Genomic DNA, 16,507 nt, shown 5'->3' with positions numbered 1-16,507 from the left:
AGTGCCTATTGCCCGCTGTGCACAGTTGCCCTGAAGCCACCGGGGTGGCGGTGCCACCGGGCTTGGGCCCGCCATCGCTGCTCGTTATTATTATTATTATTTTTTTTTTTTTTTTTTTTCGTCTTCCGGGGCTTTTTGGGGGCCTTAACATGCTCAAAAACTCTTGAAAATTGGCACACACATTGGAATCCGCGGCCATTAGGACGCCGGAGAGGCTGGTACCCGGGCGTGGCAGGGGGGCTCGACAGCGCCCCCTTGAAAAAAGTCTGAAAATTTGGTCCATATATTAAACATGCTTGCACGTATTAGTATGAAACTCGGTACACATATAGACCTCATCGGGCCGAACAACTTTCGCGCTCTAAGTTAATCGCCACGCCAACAGGAAGTCAGCTATTAAGGGTTGTTTGAAAAACGCATGCTCTGGAATTTGATATACTCCTCCTAGACGATTAATCCGATCGCCACCAAACTCGGTCAGCATGAAGTCAAGACACTGATGATTAAAAATTGCCAGGGGATTTTTGATATCTCGAACGGTTTGGCCGTGGCGAGGCAACGAATTTATGGCGAGAAAAAGGAAACAGGAAATGTGTTATAACGTCTTAATACATATATTGATCTTTATGAAACTTCACGAGTGTGTTCGTTATAGGAGTCTGATCACATGGATGTGACTATTGTGAGTCAAAGTTATAGCGCCACCAACTGGCAGCAGGAAGTGTATCACTTTTTGAAATGTTTTGAGATCACCCTCTTATTTTTACCTGATTTGCTTCAAACTTCATCAGTGTAATGTCAATACACAGCAGATGTAGACCTATGACAGGATTTTTGATATTTGAAATATTGTTGCCATGGCAACAGGTCAAACTGTAATAATATTCTTGAGTGTTTTTGAGGCTCTTAACATGCTTCAAATTGCATGAAACTCGACACACACATCAATATTGTCAACCAGTAGACATGGACAAAGCCATAGAAATGGGCGTGGTGGAGGGGCTCAGTAGCGCCACCTTTTGACAAAAGTGGGGGTTAGTTTTTCCTACAGTCACCAAACTCGGTACACATATTATTCTCATCAAGCCGGACAATTTTCTAATTTACATTCATTAGCTCCGACCAACAGGAAGTCAGCTATTTTGGTTTGAATGTTAATTTTTTGAAAAAACAGGCTATGAATTTTATACTACTACTCCTACAGGGTTTATCCAATTTACACCAAGCTTTTTTTAACTTGTTGCGAACACATTGAAGTTGTTTAATTGCAAACGGATTTTGGATATCTCAAACGGTTTGGCCGTGGCGAGGCAACGAATTTATGGCGAGAAAAGGGAAACAGGAAATGTGTTATAACTTCTGCATACATTGATTGATGTTTATGAAACTTCAGGAGTGTGTTGGTTGTAGTAGTCTGATCACATGGATGTAACTATTGTGAGTCAAAGTTATAGCGCCACCAAATGGCAGCAAGAAGTGTATCACTTTTAAAATGCTTTGAGATCACCCTCTTATTTTTACCTGATTTGCTTCAAACTTCATCAGTGTAATGTCAATACACAGCAGATGTAGACCTATGACAGGATTTTTGATATTTGAAATATTGTTGCCATGGCAACAGGTCAAACTGTAATAATATTCTTGAGTGTTTTTGAGGCTCTTAACATGCTTCAAATTGCATGAAACTCGACACACACATCAATATTGTCAACCAGTACACATGGACAAAGCCATAGAAATGGGCGTGGTGGAGGGGCTCAGTAGCGCCACCTTTTGACAAAAGTGGGGGTTAGTTTTTCCTACAGTCACCAAACTCGGTACACATATTATTCTCATCAAGCCGGACAATTTTCTAATTTACATTCATTAGCTCCGACCAACAGGAAGTCAGCTATTTTGGTTTGAATGTTAATTTTTTGAAAAAACAGGCTATGAATTTTATACTACTACTCCTACAGGGTTTATCCAATTTACACCAAGCTTTTTTTAACTTGTTGCTAACACATTGAAGTTGTTTAATTGCAAACAGATTTTGGATATCTCAAACGGTTTGGCCGTGGCGAGGCAACAAATTTATGGCAAGAAAAGGGAAACAAAGTGTTATAACTTCTGCATACATTAATTGATTTTGATGAAACTTTGGCTTAGTCTTCGTTGTACAAGGCTGATCACATGGATTTGACTATTGTGATTCAAAGTCATAGCGCCACCAACTGGAAGCAGAAAATGTGTCACTTTCAGCATACATTGAGATCACCCTCTTATTTTTACCTGATTTGCTTCAAAATTCATCAGAATAATGTTAAAACTTGGCACATGTAATCCTTTGAAAATGGGCAGGGAGGAGGGGCTCTATAACGGCACCTTGTAGTGCAGTAAATGTGGAGTGAATTTGACATAGTCCTTTGATGTTTAACCGTTTTAAGTGCCTATTGCCCGCTGTGCACAGTTGCCCTGAAGCCACCGGGGTGGCGGTGCCACCGGGCTTGGGCCCGCCATCGCTGCTCGCAGCTATATTTATTTTTTTTTTTTTTTTTTTTTCCGTCTTCCGGGGCTTTTTGGGGGCCTTAACATGCTCAAAAACTCTTGAAAATTGGCACACACATTGGAATCCGCGGCCATTAGGACGCCGGAGAGGCTGGTACCCGGGCGTGGCAGGGGGCTCGACAGCGCCCCCTTGAAAAAAGTCTGAAAATTTGGTCCATATATTAAACATGCTTGCACGTATTAGTATGAAACTCGGTACACATATAGACCTCATCGGGCCGAACAACTTTCGCGCTCTAAGTTAATCGCCACGCCAACAGGAAGTCAGCTATTAAGGGTTGTTTGAAAAACGCATGCTCTGGAATTTGATATACTCCTCCTAGACGATTAATCCGATCGCCACCAAACTCGGTCAGCATGAAGTCAAGACACTGATGATTAAAAATTGCCAGGGGATTTTTGATATCTCGAACGGTTTGGCCGTGGCGAGGCAACGAATTTATGGCGAGAAAAAGGAAACAGGAAATGTGTTATAACGTCTTAATACATATATTGATCTTTATGAAACTTCACGAGTGTGTTCGTTATAGGAGTCTGATCACATGGATGTGACTATTGTGAGTCAAAGTTATAGCGCCACCAACTGGCAGCAGGAAGTGTATCACTTTTTGAAATGTTTTGAGATCACCCTCTTATTTTTACCTGATTTGCTTCAAACTTCATCAGTGTAATGTCAATACACAGCAGATGTAGACCTATGACAGGATTTTTGATATTTGAAATATTGTTGCCATGGCAACAGGTCAAACTGTAATAATATTCTTGAGTGTTTTTGAGGCTCTTAACATGCTTCAAATTGCATGAAACTCGACACACACATCAATATTGTCAACCAGTAGACATGGACAAAGCCATAGAAATGGGCGTGGTGGAGGGGCTCAGTAGCGCCACCTTTTGACAAAAGTGGGGGTTAGTTTTTCCTACAGTCACCAAACTCGGTACACATATTATTCTCATCAAGCCGGACAATTTTCTAATTTACATTCATTAGCTCCGACCAACAGGAAGTCAGCTATTTTGGTTTGAATGTTAATTTTTTGAAAAAACAGGCTATGAATTTTATACTACTACTCCTACAGGGTTTATCCAATTTACACCAAGCTTTTTTTAACTTGTTGCGAACACATTGAAGTTGTTTAATTGCAAACGGATTTTGGATATCTCAAACGGTTTGGCCGTGGCGAGGCAACGAATTTATGGCGAGAAAAGGGAAACAGGAAATGTGTTATAACTTCTGCATACATTAATTGATTTTGATGAAACTTTGGCTTAGTCTTCGTTGTACAAGGCTGATCACATGGATTTGAGTATTGTGATTCAAAGTCATAGCGCCACCAACTGGAAGCAGAAAATGTGTCACTTTCAGCATACATTGAGATCACCCTCTTATCTTTACCTGATTTGCTTCAAAATTCATCAGAATAATGTTAAAACTTGGCACATGTAATCCTTTGAAAATGGGCAGGGAGGAGGGGCTCTATAGCGGCACCTTGTAGTGCAGTAAATGTGGAGTGAATTTGACATAGTCCTTTGATGTTTAACCGTTTTAAGTGCCTATTGCCCGCTGTGCACAGTTGCCCTGAAGCCACCGGGGTGGCGGTGCCACCGGGCTTGGGCCCGCCATCGCTGCTCGCAGCTATATTTATTTATTTTTTTTTTATTTTTTTTTTTTTTTTTTTTTTTTCGTCTTCCGGGGCTTTTTGGGGGCCTTAACATGCTCAAAAACTCTTGAAAATTGGCACACACATTGGAATCCGCGGCCATTAGGACGCCGGAGAGGCTGGTACCCGGGCGTGGCAGGGGGGCTCGACAGCGCCCCCTTGAAAAAAGTCTGAAAATTTGGTCCATATATTAAACATGCTTGCACGTATTAGTATGAAACTCGGTACACATATAGACCTCATCGGGCCGAACAACTTTCGCGCTCTAAGTTAATCGCCACGCCAACAGGAAGTCAGCTATTAATGGTTGTTTGAAAAACGCATGCTCTGGAATTTGATATACTCCTCCTAGACGATTAATCCGATCGCCACCAAACTCGGTCAGCATGAAGTCAAGACACTGATGATTAAAAATTGCCAGGGGATTTTTGATATCTCGAACGGTTTGGCCGTGGCGAGGCAACGAATTTATGGCGAGAAAAAGGAAACAGGAAATGTGTTATAACGTCTTAATACATATATTGATCTTTATGAAACTTCACGAGTGTGTTCGTTATAGGAGTCTGATCACATGGATGTGACTATTGTGAGTCAAAGTTATAGCGCCACCAACTGGCAGCAGGAAGTGTATCACTTTTTGAAATGTTTTGAGATCACCCTCTTATTTTTACCTGATTTGCTTCAAACTTCATCAGTGTAATGTCAATACACAGCAGATGTAGACCTATGACAGGATTTTTGATATTTGAAATATTGTTGCCATGGCAACAGGTCAAACTGTAATAATATTCTTGAGTGTTTTTGAGGCTCTTAACATGCTTCAAATTGCATGAAACTCGACACACACATCAATATTGTCAACCAGTAGACATGGACAAAGCCATAGAAATGGGCGTGGTGGAGGGGCTCAGTAGCGCCACCTTTTGACAAAAGTGGGGGTTAGTTTTTCCTACAGTCACCAAACTCGGTACACATATTATTCTCATCAAGCCGGACAATTTTCTAATTTACATTCATTAGCTCCGACCAACAGGAAGTCAGCTATTTTGGTTTGAATGTTAATTTTTTGAAAAAACAGGCTATGAATTTTATACTACTACTCCTACAGGGTTTATCCAATTTACACCAAGCTTTTTTTAACTTGTTGCGAACACATTGAAGTTGTTTAATTGCAAACGGATTTTGGATATCTCAAACGGTTTGGCCGTGGCGAGGCAACGAATTTATGGCGAGAAAAGGGAAACAGGAAATGTGTTATAACTTCTGCATACATTGATTGATGTTTATGAAACTTCAGGAGTGTGTTGGTTGTAGTAGTCTGATCACATGGATGTAACTATTGTGAGTCAAAGTTATAGCGCCACCAAATGGCAGCAAGAAGTGTATCACTTTTAAAATGCTTTGAGATCACCCTCTTATTTTTACCTGATTTGCTTCAAACTTCATCAGTGTAATGTCAATACACAGCAGATGTAGACCTATGACAGGATTTTTGATATTTGAAATATTGTTGCCATGGCAACAGGTCAAACTGTAATAATATTCTTGAGTGTTTTTGAGGCTCTTAACATGCTTCAAATTGCATGAAACTCGACACACACATCAATATTGTCAACCAGTAGACATGGACAAAGCCATAGAAATGGGCGTGGTGGAGGGGCTCAGTAGCGCCACCTTTTGACAAAAGTGGGGGGGTTAGTTTTTCCTACAGTCACCAAACTCGGTACACATATTATTCTCATCAAGCCGGACAATTTTCTAATTTACATTCATTAGCTCCGACCAACAGGAAGTCAGCTATTTTGGTTTGAATGTTAATTTTTTGAAAAAACAGGCTATGAATTTTATACTACTACTCCTACAGGGTTTATCCAATTTACACCAAGCTTTTTTTAACTTGTTGCTAACACATTGAAGTTGTTTAATTGCAAACGGATTTTGGATATCTCAAACGGTTTGGCCGTGGCGAGGCAACGAATTTATGGCAAGAAAAGGGAAACAAAGTGTTATAACTTCTGCATACATTAATTGATTTTGATGAAACTTTGGCTTAGTCTTCGTTGTACAAGGCTGATCACATGGATTTGACTATTGTGATTCAAAGTCATAGCGCCACCAACTGGAAGCAGAAAATGTGTCACTTTCAGCATACATTGAGATCACCCTCTTATTTTTACCTGATTTGCTTCAAAATTCATCAGAATAATGTTAAAACTTGGCACATGTAATCCTTTGAAAATGGGCAGGGAGGAGGGGCTCTATAGCGGCACCTTGTAGTGCAGTAAATGTGGAGTGAATTTGACATAGTCCTTTGATGTTTAACCGTTTTAAGTGCCTATTGCCCGCTGTGCACAGTTGCCCTGAAGCCACCGGGGTGGCGGTGCCACCGGGCTTGGGCCCGCCATCGCTGCTCGCAGCTATATTTAGGGCCCAAGCGAAAATTCGCGCAGGGCCCTCTTTTTCTTCTAAGGATTATTATTATTTTTTTTTTTTTTTTTTTTTTTTTTTTTTTTTTTTTTCCGTCTTCCGGGGCTTTTTGGGGGCCTTAACATGCTCAAAAACTCTTGAAAATTGGCACACACATTGGAATCCGCGGCCATTAGGACGCCGGAGAGGCTGGTACCCGGGCGTGGCAGGGGGGCTCGACAGCGCCCCCTTGAAAAAAGTCTGAAAATTTGGTCCATATATTAAACATGCTTGCACGTATTAGTATGAAACTCGGTACACATATAGACCTCATCGGGCCGAACAACTTTCGCGCTCTAAGTTAATCGCCACGCCAACAGGAAGTCAGCTATTAAGGGTTGTTTGAAAAACGCATGCTCTGGAATTTGATATACTCCTCCTAGACGATTAATCCGATCGCCACCAAACTCGGTCAGCATGAAGTCAAGACACTGATGATTAAAAATTGCCAGGGGATTTTTGATATCTCGAACAGTTTGGCCGTGGCGAGGCAACGAATTTATGGCGAGAAAAAGGAAACAGGAAATGTGTTATAACGTCTTAATACATATATTGATCTTTATGAAACTTCACGAGTGTGTTCGTTATAGGAGTCTGATCACATGGATGTGACTATTGTGAGTCAAAGTTATAGCGCCACCAACTGGCAGCAGGAAGTGTATCACTTTTTGAAATGTTTTGAGATCACCCTCTTATTTTTACCTGATTTGCTTCAAACTTCATCAGTGTAATGTCAATACACAGCAGATGTAGACCTATGACAGGATTTTTGATATTTGAAATATTGTTGCCATGGCAACAGGTCAAACTGTAATAATATTCTTGAGTGTTTTTGAGGCTCTTAACATGCTTCAAATTGCATGAAACTCGACACACACATCAATATTGTCAACCAGTAGACATGGACAAAGCCATAGAAATGGGCGTGGTGGAGGGGCTCAGTAGCGCCACCTTTTGACAAAAGTGGGGGGTTAGTTTTTCCTACAGTCACCAAACTCGGTACACATATTATTCTCATCAAGCCGGACAATTTTCTAATTTACATTCATTAGCTCCGACCAACAGGAAGTCAGCTATTTTGGTTTGAATGTTAATTTTTTGAAAAAACAGGCTATGAATTTTATACTACTACTCCTACAGGGTTTATCCAATTTACACCAAGCTTTTTTTAACTTGTTGCGAACACATTGAAGTTGTTTAATTGCAAACGGATTTTGGATATCTCAAACGGTTTGGCCGTGGCGAGGCAACGAATTTATGGCGAGAAAAAGGAAACAGGAAATGTGTTATAACTTCTGCATACATTGATTGATGTTTATGAAACTTCAGGAGTGTGTTGGTTGTAGTAGTCTGATCACATGGATGTAACTATTGTGAGTCAAAGTTATAGCGCCACCAAATGGCAGCAAGAAGTGTATCACTTTTAAAATGCTTTGAGATCACCCTCTTATTTTTACCTGATTTGCTTCAAACTTCATCAGTGTAATGTCAATACACAGCAGATGTAGACCTATGACAGGATTTTTGATATTTGAAATATTGTTGCCATGGCAACAGGTCACTGTAATAATATTCTTGAGTGTTTTTGAGGCTCTTAACATGCTTCAAATTGCATGAAACTCGACACACACATCAATATTGTCAACCAGTAGACATGGACAAAGCCATAGAAATGGGCGTGGTGGAGGGGCTCAGTAGCGCCACCTTTTGACAAAAGTGGGGGTTAGTTTTTCCTACAGTCACCAAACTCGGTACACATATTATTCTCATCAAGCCGGACAATTTTCTAATTTACATTCATTAGCTCCGACCAACAGGAAGTCAGCTATTTTGGTTTGAATGTTAATTTTTTGAAAAAACAGGCTATGAATTTTATACTACTACTCCTACAGGGTTTATCCAATTTACACCAAGCTTTTTTAACTTGTTGCTAACACATTGAAGTTGTTTAATTGCAAACGGATTTTGGATATCTCAAACGGTTTGGCCGTGGCGAGGCAACGAATTTATGGCAAGAAAAGGGAAACAAAGTGTTATAACTTCTGCATACATTAATTGATTTTGATGAAACTTTGGCTTAGTCTTCGTTGTACAAGGCTGATCACATGGATTTGAGTATTGTGATTCAAAGTCATAGCGCCACCAACTGGAAGCAGAAAATGTGTCACTTTCAGCATACATTGAGATCACCCTCTTATTTTTACCTGATTTGCTTCAAAATTCATCAGAATAATGTTAAAACTTGGCACATGTAATCCTTTGAAAATGGGCAGGGAGGAGGGGCTCTATAGCGGCACCTTGTAGTGCAGTAAATGTGGAGTGAATTTGACATAGTCCTTTGATGTTTAACCGTTTTAAGTGCCTATTGCCCGCTGTGCACAGTTGCCCTGAAGCCACCGGGGTGGCGGTGCCACCGGGCTTGGGTCCGCCATCGCTGCTCGCAGCTATATTTATTATTTATTTATTTTTTTTTTTTATTTTTTTCCGTCTTCCGGGGCTTTTTGGGGGCCTTAACATGCTCAAAAACTCTTGAAAATTGGCACACACATTGGAATCCGCGGCCATTAGGACGCCGGAGAGGCTGGTACCCGGGCGTGGCAGGGGGGCTCGACAGCGCCCCCTTGAAAAAAGTCTGAAAATTTGGTCCATATATTAAACATGCTTGCACGTATTAGTATGAAACTCGGTACACATATAGACCTCATCGGGCCGAACAACTTTCGCGCTCTAAGTTAATCGCCACGCCAACAGGAAGTCAGCTATTAAGGGTTGTTTGAAAAACGCATGCTCTGGAATTTGATATACTCCTCCTAGACGATTAATCCGATCGCCACCAAACTCGGTCAGCATGAAGTCAAGACACTGATGATTAAAAATTGCCAGGGGATTTTTGATATCTCGAACGGTTTGGCCGTGGCGAGGCAACGAATTTATGGCGAGAAAAAGGAAACAGGAAATGTGTTATAACGTCTTAATACATATATTGATCTTTATGAAACTTCACGAGTGTGTTCGTTATAGGAGTCTGATCACATGGATGTGACTATTGTGAGTCAAAGTTATAGCGCCACCAACTGGCAGCAGGAAGTGTATCACTTTTTGAAATGTTTTGAGATCACCCTCTTATTTTTACCTGATTTGCTTCAAACTTCATCAGTGTAATGTCAATACACAGCAGATGTAGACCTATGACAGGATTTTTGATATTTGAAATATTGTTGCCATGGCAACAGGTCAAACTGTAATAATATTCTTGAGTGTTTTTGAGGCTCTTAACATGCTTCAAATTGCATGAAACTCGACACACACATCAATATTGTCAACCAGTAGACATGGACAAAGCCATAGAAATGGGCGTGGTGGAGGGGCTCAGTAGCGCCACCTTTTGACAAAAGTGGGGGTTAGTTTTTCCTACAGTCACCAAACTCGGTACACATATTATTCTCATCAAGCCGGACAATTTTCTAATTTACATTCATTAGCTCCGACCAACAGGAAGTCAGCTATTTTGGTTTGAATGTTAATTTTTTGAAAAAACAGGCTATGAATTTTATACTACTACTCCTACAGGGTTTATCCAATTTACACCAAGCTTTTTTAACTTGTTGCGAACACATTGAAGTTGTTTAATTGCAAACAGATTTTGGATATCTCAAACGGTTTGGCCGTGGCGAGGCAACGAATTTATGGCGAGAAAAGGGAAACAGGAAATGTGTTATAACTTCTGCATACATTGATTGATGTTTATGAAACTTCAGGAGTGTGTTGGTTGTAGTAGTCTGATCACATGGATGTAACTATTGTGAGTCAAAGTTATAGCGCCACCAAATGGCAGCAAGAAGTGTATCACTTTTAAAATGCTTTGAGATCACCCTCTTATTTTTACCTGATTTGCTTCAAACTTCATCAGAATAATGTTAAAACTTGGCACATGTAATCCTTTGAAAATGGGCAGGGAGGAGGGGCTCTATAACGGCACCTTGTAGTGCAGTAAATGTGGAGTGAATTTGACACAGTCCTTTGATGTTTAACCGTTTTAAGTGCCTATTGCCCGCTGTGCACAGTTGCCCTGAAGCCACCGGGGTGGCGGTGCCACCGGGCTTGGGCCCGCCATCGCTGCTCGCAGCTATATTTTTTTTTTTTTTTTTTTTTTTTTTTCCGTCTTCCGGGGCTTTTTGGGGGCCTTAACATGCTCAAAAACTCTTGAAAATTGGCACACACATTGGAATCCGCGGCCATTAGGACGCCGGAGAGGCTGGTACCCGGGCGTGGCAGGGGGGCTCGACAGCGCCCCCTTGAAAAAAGTCTGAAAATTTGGTCCATATATTAAACATGCTTGCACGTATTAGTATGAAACTCGGTACACATATAGACCTCATCGGGCCGAACAACTTTCGCGCTCTAAGTTAATCGCCACGCCAACAGGAAGTCAGCTATTAAGGGTTGTTTGAAAAACGCATGCTCTGGAATTTGATATACTCCTCCTAGACGATTAATCCGATCGCCACCAAACTCGGTCAGCATGAAGTCAAGACACTGATGATTAAAAATTGCCAGGGGATTTTTGATATCTCGAACGGTTTGGCCGTGGCGAGGCAACGAATTTATGGCGAGAAAAAGGAAACAGGAAATGTGTTATAACGTCTTAATACATATATTGATCTTTATGAAACTTCACGAGTGTGTTCGTTATAGGAGTCTGATCACATGGATGTGACTATTGTGAGTCAAAGTTATAGCGCCACCAACTGGCAGCAGGAAGTGTATCACTTTTTGAAATGTTTTGAGATCACCCTCTTATTTTTACCTGATTTGCTTCAAACTTCATCAGTGTAATGTCAATACACAGCAGATGTAGACCTATGACAGGATTTTTGATATTTGAAATATTGTTGCCATGGCAACAGGTCAAACTGTAATAATATTCTTGAGTGTTTTTGAGGCTCTTAACATGCTTCAAATTGCATGAAACTCGACACACACATCAATATTGTCAACCAGTAGACATGGACAAAGCCATAGAAATGGGCGTGGTGGAGGGGCTCAGTAGCGCCACCTTTTGACAAAAGTGGGGGGGTTAGTTTTTCCTACAGTCACCAAACTCGGTACACATATTATTCTCATCAAGCCGGACAATTTTCTAATTTACATTCATTAGCTCCGACCAACAGGAAGTCAGCTATTTTGGTTTGAATGTTAATTTTTTGAAAAAACAGGCTATGAATTTTATACTACTACTCCTACAGGGTTTATCCAATTTACACCAAGCTTTTTTAACTTGTTGCGAACACATTGAAGTTGTTTAATTGCAAACGGATTTTGGATATCTCAAACGGTTTGGCCGTGGCGAGGCAACAAATTTATGGCGAGAAAAGGGAAACAGGAAATGTGTTATAACTTCTGCATACATTGATTGATGTTTATGAAACTTCAGGAGTGTGTTGGTTGTAGTAGTCTGATCACATGGATGTAACTATTGTGAGTCAAAGTTATAGCGCCACCAAATGGCAGCAAGAAGTGTATCACTTTTAAAATGCTTTGAGATCACCCTCTTATTTTTACCTGATTTGCTTCAAACTTCATCAGTGTAATGTCAATACACAGCAGATGTAGACCTATGACAGGATTTTTGATATTTGAAATATTGTTGCCATGGCAACAGGTCAAACTGTAATAATATTCTTGAGTGTTTTTGAGGCTCTTAACATGCTTCAAATTGCATGAAACTCGACACACACATCAATATTGTCAACCAGTAGACATGGACAAAGCCATAGAAATGGGCGTGGTGGAGGGGCTCAGTAGCGCCACCTTTTGACAAAAGTGGGGGTTAGTTTTTCCTACAGTCACCAAACTCGGTACACATATTATTCTCATCAAGCCGGACAATTTTCTAATTTACATTCATTAGCTCCGACCAACAGGAAGTCAGCTATTTTGGTTTGAATGTAAATTTTTTGAAAAAACAGGCTATGAATTTTATACTACTACTCCTACAGGGTTTATCCAATTTACACCAAGCTTTTTTTAACTTGTTGCTAACACATTGAAGTTGTTTAATTGCAAACGGATTTTGGATATCTCAAACGGTTTGGCCGTGGCGAGGCAACGAATTTATGGCAAGAAAAGGGAAACAAAGTGTTATAACTTCTGCATACATTAATTGATTTTGATGAAACTTTGGCTTAGTCTTCGTTGTACAAGGCTGATCACATGGATTTGACTATTGTGATTCAAAGTCATAGCGCCACCAACTGGAAGCAGAAAATGTGTCACTTTCAGCATACATTGAGATCACCCTCTTATTTTTACCTGATTTGCTTCAAAATTCATCAGAATAATGTTAAAACTTGGCACATGTAATCCTTTGAAAATGGGCAGGGAGGAGGGGCTCTATAGCGGCACCTTGTAGTGCAGTAAATGTGGAGTGAATTTGACATAGTCCTTTGATGTTTAACCGTTTTAAGTGCCTATTGCCCGCTGTGCACAGTTGCCCTGAAGCCACCGGGGTGGCGGTGCCACCGGGCTTGGGCCCGCCATCGCTGCTCGCAGCTATATTTATTATTTATTTATTTTTTTTATTTTTTTTTCCGTCTTCCGGGGCTTTTTGGGGGCCTTAACATGCTCAAAAACTCTTGAAAATTGGCACACACATTGGAATCCGCGGCCATTAGGACGCCGGAGAGGCTGGTACCCGGGCGTGGCAGGGGCTCGACAGCGCCCCCTTGAAAAAAGTCTGAAAATTTGGTCCATATATTAAACATGCTTGCACGTATTAGTATGAAACTCGGTACACATATAGACCTCATCGGGCCGAACAACTTTCGCGCTCTAAGTTAATCGCCACGCCAACAGGAAGTCAGCTATTAAGGGTTGTTTGAAAAACGCATGCTCTGGAATTTGATATACTCCTCCTAGACGATTAATCCGATCGCCACCAAACTCGGTCAGCATGAAGTCAAGACACTGATGATTAAAAATTGCCAGGGGATTTTTGATATCTCGAACGGTTTGGCCGTGGCGAGGCAACGAATTTATGGCGAGAAAAAGGAAACAGGAAATGTGTTATAACGTCTTAATACATATATTGATCTTTATGAAACTTCACGAGTGTGTTCGTTATAGGAGTCTGATCACATGGATGTGACTATTGTGAGTCAAAGTTATAGCGCCACCAACTGGCAGCAGGAAGTGTATCACTTTTTGAAATGTTTTGAGATCACCCTCTTATTTTTACCTGATTTGCTTCAAACTTCATCAGTGTAATGTCAATACACAGCAGATGTAGACCTATGACAGGATTTTTGATATTTGAAATATTGTTGCCATGGCAACAGGTCAAACTGTAATAATATTCTTGAGTGTTTTTGAGGCTCTTAACATGCTTCAAATTGCATGAAACTCGACACACACATCAATATTGTCAACCAGTAGACATGGACAAAGCCATAGAAATGGGCGTGGTGGAGGGGCTCAGTAGCGCCACCTTTTGACGAAAGTGGGGGTTAGTTTTTCCTACAGTCACCAAACTCGGTACACATATTATTCTCATCAAGCCGGACAATTTTCTAATTTACATTCATTAGCTCCGACCAACAGGAAGTCAGCTATTTTGGTTTGAATGTTAATTTTTTGAAAAAACAGGCTATGAATTTTATACTACTACTCCTACAGGGTTTATCCAATTTACACCAAGCTTTTTTTAACTTGTTGCGAACACATTGAAGTTGTTTAATTGCAAACAGATTTTGGATATCTCAAACGGTTTGGCCGTGGCGAGGCAACGAATTTATGGCGAGAAAAGGGAAACAGGAAATGTGTTATAACTTCTGCATACATTGATTGATGTTTATGAAACTTCAGGAGTGTGTTGGTTGTAGTAGTCTGATCACATGGATGTAACTATTGTGAGTCAAAGTTATAGCGCCACCAAATGGCAGCAAGAAGTGTATCACTTTTAAAATGCTTTGAGATCACCCTCTTATTTTTACCTGATTTGCTTCAAACTTCATCAGAATAATGTTAAAACTTGGCACATGTAATCCTTTGAAAATGGGCAGGGAGGAGGGGCTCTATAACGGCACCTTGTAGTGCAGTAAATGTGGAGTGAATTTGACACAGTCCTTTGATGTTTAACCGTTTTAAGTGCCTATTGCCCGCTGTGCACAGTTGCCCTGAAGCCACCGGGGTGGCGGTGCCACCGGGCTTGGGCCCGCCATCGCTGCTCGCAGCTATATATTTTTTTTTTTTTTTTTTTTTTTTTCGTCTTCCGGGGCTTTTTGGGGGCCTTAACATGCTCAAAAACTCTTGAAAATTGGCACACACATTGGAATCCGCGGCCATTAGGACGCCGGAGAGGCTGGTACCCGGGCGTGGCAGGGGGGCTCGACAGCGCCCCCTTGAAAAAAGTCTGAAAATTTGGTCCATATATTAAACATGCTTGCACGTATTAGTATGAAACTCGGTACACATATAGACCTCATCGGGCCGAACAACTTTCGCGCTCTAAGTTAATCGCCACGCCAACAGGAAGTCAGCTATTAAGGGTTGTTTGAAAAACGCATGCTCTGGAATTTGATATACTCCTCCTAGACGATTAATCCGATCGCCACCAAACTCGGTCAGCATGAAGTCAAGACACTGATGATTAAAAATTGCCAGGGGATTTTTGATATCTCGAACGGTTTGGCCGTGGCGAGGCAACGAATTTATGGCGAGAAAAAGGAAACAGGAAATGTGTTATAACGTCTTAATACATATATTGATCTTTATGAAACTTCACGAGTGTGTTCGTTATAGGAGTCTGATCACATGGATGTGACTATTGTGAGTCAAAGTTATAGCGCCACCAACTGGCAGCAGGAAGTGTATCACTTTTTGAAATGTTTTGAGATCACCCTCTTATTTTTACCTGATTTGCTTCAAACTTCATCAGTGTAATGTCAATACACAGCAGATGTAGACCTATGACAGGATTTTTGATATTTGAAATATTGTTGCCATGGCAACAGGTCAAACTGTAATAATATTCTTGAGTGTTTTTGAGGCTCTTAACATGCTTCAAATTGCATGAAACTCGACACACACATCAATATTGTCAACCAGTAGACATGGACAAAGCCATAGAAATGGGCGTGGTGGAGGGGCTCAGTAGCGCCACCTTTTGACAAAAGTGGGGGTTAGTTTTTCCTACAGTCACCAAACTCGGTACACATATTATTCTCATCAAGCCGGACAATTTTCTAATTTACATTCATTAGCTCCGACCAACAGGAAGTCAGCTATTTTGGTTTGAATGTTAATTTTTTGAAAAAACAGGCTATGAATTTTATACTACTACTCCTACAGGGTTTATCCAATTTACACCAAGCTTTTTTTAACTTGTTGCGAACACATTGAAGTTGTTTAATTGCAAACGGATTTTGGATATCTCAAACGGTTTGGCCGTGGCGAGGCAACGAATTTATGGCGAGAAAAGGGAAACAGGAAATGTGTTATAACTTCTGCATACATTGATTGATGTTTATGAAACTTCAGGAGTGTGTTGGTTGTAGTAGTCTGATCACATGGATGTAACTATTGTGAGTCAAAGTTATAGCGCCACCAAATGGCAGCAAGAAGTGTATCACTTTTAAAATGCTTTGAGATCACCCTCTTATTTTTACCTGATTTGCTTCAAACTTCATCAGTGTAATGTCAATACACAGCAGATGTAGACCTATGACAGGATTTTTGATATTTGAAATATTGTTGCCATGGCAACAGGTCAAACTGTAATAATATTCTTGAGTGTTTTTGAGGCTCTTAACATGCTTCAAATTGCATGAAACTCG

Source organism: Chanodichthys erythropterus, chromosome 12 (genome assembly GCF_024489055.1).
Source record: "Chanodichthys erythropterus isolate Z2021 chromosome 12, ASM2448905v1, whole genome shotgun sequence".
NCBI lineage: Eukaryota > Metazoa > Chordata > Actinopteri > Cypriniformes > Xenocyprididae > Chanodichthys > Chanodichthys erythropterus.
The sequence above is the reverse complement of the archived record's forward strand: the minus strand, read 5'-3'. Positions refer to the sequence as shown.